The sequence below is a fragment of the Ahaetulla prasina genome, chromosome 2 (assembly GCF_028640845.1).
Source record: "Ahaetulla prasina isolate Xishuangbanna chromosome 2, ASM2864084v1, whole genome shotgun sequence".
NCBI lineage: Eukaryota > Metazoa > Chordata > Lepidosauria > Squamata > Colubridae > Ahaetulla > Ahaetulla prasina.
Genome location: NC_080540.1, coordinates 178,683,441 through 178,688,047, shown reverse-complemented (window position 1 = coordinate 178,688,047; position 4,607 = coordinate 178,683,441). Strand labels below are relative to the sequence as shown.

At 50.2% G+C, this 4,607-nt stretch overlaps 1 pseudogene; it reads right to left on the bottom strand.

The window, feature by feature from the left end:
• Positions 1–1,282: 1,282 nt before the first annotated feature.
• LOC131193334 (uncharacterized protein K02A2.6-like) lies at positions 1,283–4,394 on the bottom strand (annotated as a pseudogene).
• Positions 4,395–4,607: the final 213 nt, after the last annotated feature.

The window sequence follows — 4,607 nt, the reverse complement described above, 5'->3', positions numbered from 1 at the left end:
AGGACATGTCTGCCAAGTACCCCTCAAACTGGGTGGCCATGAATTGTGGGCCATTATCAGACACTAGAGTGTCGGGCAACCCGTGTGTCACAAATAGATGTCTCAATACTGTGATTACAGCTTCTGCTGTTGTGGTTTTCATGAGTAAAATTTCTAACCACTTCGAGTAGGCATCTACCACAATTAAGAAGGTCTGCCCATGGAACGGCCCGGCAAAATCTATATGGATCCTGGACCAAGGACCCTGGAGTTTCTCCCAATCCCTTATGGGGGCTGTTGGGGGTAGTGGCCTTGATTCTTGACATGCTTGGCATTTCCCTACCCGGTTGCTAATGTCTTTATCCATTTGTGGCCACCACACGTAACTTTTCGCTAGGCTTTTCATCCTTACTATCCCCGGGTGGTCTACATGCAATAGTTCCAACACATACCCTCGTAATTTCTCTGGAATAATCACTCTATCCCCCATAACAGACAACCCCCTTGTACCGACAGTTCCGAACGCTTTTTTTGTAAATTCTTTGAAACGATCCCCCGGTGCAGTGGGCCATCCCCTCTGCACCCAACCGATCAGTTCTTATGACAATGTCTTTGTAAGATGCCCTAGTCACTTCCGTAGATGTGACTGGGCCAGAGTCCAAAGAGTCAATTAACAAGACGGGCGTCTCTAACTCTTTCTGACCTGCAATTCATTCCCTGGGAGTGAGTCGAGCTGGTCGGAGGGACTGTTTGTTCCTCCCAGCTCCTCCTCTGGGCCATCCGGCCCTGGATTATTGGCAGAGTCGTCCCTGCTGTCCTCTGGAGGAGCCAGTTGGCGTCGCTGGACTTCTTCAGACTCAGCTAAGTCCTCCGATCGCCTCGGGGTTGAGTTAGCTGTTGGTTCAAATATTGGGTAGTCAGGGTCTGGCTGTTTGGTTTCTGGATTGTTTTGTATTCTTTTTCGTAATTGATCTATGTGGCGTCTCCACACTCGGCCATCCCCCATGTCCACTATGTATGACTTTGGGCCCGTCACTCCTACAATTGTTCCCTTTAGCCACGCTGGGCCCTCACTATAGTTATGTGCCCATACCGGGTCACCTGTTGTCATTGTTCTGGTTCTTCCCTTTGTGCTTTGGTACCCATCAGGGGAGTATGTTGGGTTTAACTGATCTAGGGGGCACCGGAGTCTTCTACCCATTAATAACTCCGATGGGCTACGGCCAGTGGTCACACAGGGAGTTTTATGTTGGACTGCCAGGAAGGTATCAATTTTGGATTGCCAATCTCCTGGGCTAATTCTAGATAGCGCTTCCTTGGCACTGCGTATGAAACGTTCTGCAAGTCCGTTCATCACCGGGTGGAAAGGCACCGAGAGGACATGTCAGATGCCCTCTTCTGCCAAGTACCCCTCAAACTGGGTGGCCATGAATTGTGGGCCATTATCAGACACTAGAGTGTCGGGCAACCCGTGTGTCACAAATAGATGTCTCAATACTGTGATTACAGCTTCCGCTGTTGTGGTTTTCATGAGTAAAATTTCCAACCACTTCGAGTAGGCATCTACCACAATTAAGAAGGTCTGCCCATGGAACGGCCCGGCAAAATCTATATGGATCCTGGACCAAGGACCCTGGGGTTTCTCCCAATCCCTTATGGGGGCTGTTGGGGGTAGTGACCTTGATTCTTGACATGCTTGGCATTTCCCTAACCGGTCGCTAATGTCTTTATCCATTTGTGGCCACCACACGTAACTTCTCGCTAGGCTTTTCATCCTTACAATCCCCGGGTGGCCCACATGCAATAGTTCCAACACATGCCCTCGTAATTTCTCCGGAATAACCACTCTATCCCCCCATAACAGACAACCCCCTTGTACCGACAGTTCCGAACGCTTTTTTGTAAATTCTTTGAAACGATCCCCCGGTGCAATGGGCCATCCCCTCTGCACCCAACCGATCACAGTTCTTACGACAATGTCTTTGTAAGATGCCCTAGTCACTTCCGTAGATGTGACTGGGCCAGAGTCCAAAGAGTCAATTAACAAGACGGGTGTCCCTGGGGTCGGGTCTTCAATAGTCTCTGGCAACGGGCATCTACTTAAAGCGTCCGCATGTCCCAAATCCTTGCCCGGTCGGTGAGACAGTTTGTACGAATATGCTGCCAGGAAAATAGTCCAACGGGTCAGCCTGGGTGATAATGCAACCGGTGTTGGACGGTCCCCCGCCAAGAGTCCCAATAAAGGTCTGTGGTCTGTGACTATTTCAAATTGCCACCCAAACAGGTACTCGTGGAATTTTTTAACCCCAGAAACTATAGCCAGGGCTTCCCGGTCTAGTTGGCTATAGTTCCTTTCCGCTGCGGACATCGTGCGGGAAAAATATGCGATAGGGGCTTCTGAACCATTTGGTAACCTGTGGCTGAGGACAGCCCCTACCCCGTAGGGTGATGCATCACAAACTAGTACTAGTGGCAACGTCCCATTGTACTGAATTAGAAGGCTATCACTGGACAAGAGATTCTTAATGCCTTCAAATGCCTTAGCCTCAACCCTGCCCCAAGTCCAAACAGATTTTTTCGCTAGCAGTTTATGTAGCGGTTCGGCTACCGTTGCCTTATTTTTTAAAAATACCGCATAGAAGTTTAAAAGCCCCAAAAATGCTTGTAATTCTGTTTTGTTTTTTGGGGTTGGAGCCTTTCTAATGGCTCGCACTTTGCTCTCAGTTGGGTGGATGCCTTCCTTATCTATCCGGTAACCCAAGAATTCTACAGATTCAACTCCTATCTGGCATTTGTTGAGTTTAACCTTAAGCCCCGCAGACCTGAAAATGCCCAAAACCTTCCGTAATTTGACCCCTAATTCTTCCAAGTTTTCTGCTGATACCAGTACATCGTCGAAATATGGAACTACTCCCGGTAGACCTTGTAGGAGTCGTTCCATTAGGTTTTGGAATAACCCGGGGGCTACACTAACTCCGAACTGAAGTCGAGTGCATTTAAAAGCGCCCCGATGTGTGACAATCGTCTGCGCTTCGGCCGTTTCGTCGTCAACTGGTAATTGTTGGTAGGCTTGAGCCAGATCGAGTTTGGCAAAAACCTGTCCCTGTCCTAACGAGTGCAACAAATGTTGCACTACGGGAACGGGGTAAGCACTCTTTTGCAATGCTTTGTTAAGCGTTGCCTTATAGTCAGCGCAAATCCGGACTGATCCGTCCGGTTTGACTGGGGTCACTATTGGTGTCTCCCATTTTGCATGGTCGACGGGGACTAGTATTCCCTGGCTTACTAATTTGTCTAGTTCCCTGTCAATCTTGGGTTTGAGGGCGAATGGGACCCTCCTAGCTTTTAATCTAATGGGAGCCACCTGGGGGTCCAAATTGAATGAAATGGGGGTCCCCACGTACTTGCCCAGGCAGTCTTGGAAAACGTCCTCGAATTCTCTCAACAATTCGTCCTTCAGGTTGACTCCGCTTCTGTGAACCCCGGTTACTTCCATGCCCAAGGCTCTGAACCAGTCCAGACCTAGCAAACTGGGCAGGTTTCCATCTACGATGGTGATCGGCAGGGTTTTCTTGAATTGTCCATATTTCACTCTGACGGACGTGACTCCTCGAACAGGGATTCGGTTCCCCTGGTAGTCTTGCACTCTCAGCTTTTGGGGTTGCAGCTGGCGTTTCGCGACGTCTGGCAGGTCCCTTGCGATTGTGTCCCAAGACATAATCGTGATTGATGAGCCAGTATCCACCTCCATTTTACACTGCACTCCTTCGATGTATGTCTTGGTGAATATTTTCTTTTCTAGCCGTGTCGATGCGTGGCCCACTCTCACAGTGGTCTGATTCAACTTCGCGCCTTTTTTGAACTGACCAATCCCTGGCCGCTTCGCGGATCCGGCGCCCTGTTGATTGGCCGGTTTGAATTTTGGGCGGGAAGGTTGAGAGGCTCGGCAGGCCTGAGCTATGTGTCCTTTCTTTTCACACCGCCGACAAATTGCGTCTTTGAACCTGCAATTCTGTCGTTGGTGTTGGCCTCCGCAACTCACGCACTCGTCCCGGTCGCCTCTCTCCGGCCTCCCGGTGTGGAAAACCTCTTCCTCTTCTTCACCGTCCGATTCGGCCTGGATTTCTTCGCTGTGGACTGGCGTTGCTTTCGCCGCGGCATTTGGCGTGTTCGGCTTTTGTAAGGTTTCCGCCGCTTTGGTGGACATCTCGTGTGCCCTGGCCTCATCCAGGGCTATCGCCAGGGTTAGGTTGCTTTTCGACAGCAGCCGCCTCTGTAGTCGGATGTCCCTGACCCCACAAATGAGTTGTTCTAATAAAGAGTCCTCCAAGTCTCTATACTCACAGTGGTTTGCGGCTTTCCTTAATGCGGCCATGTACACGCTTATCGATTCGCCCTCTCGCTGAACTCTTTGCCTCAACTCGTACCGTTGTACAAACTTCAATGGCACCGGTGTGTAGTGTGCTCGTAGCGTCGTCTGTAGCGTTTGCCATGGCACCGACTGTACCGGCTTTGGTTCCGACAGCGATTCGGCGGTATCGAAGACTTCTGGCCCACAGTGGCTCAGGAAGTAAGCGCGCTTCCGATTATCCGATACTCCTTGCAGTTCGTTAGCTTCGAGGAAACAC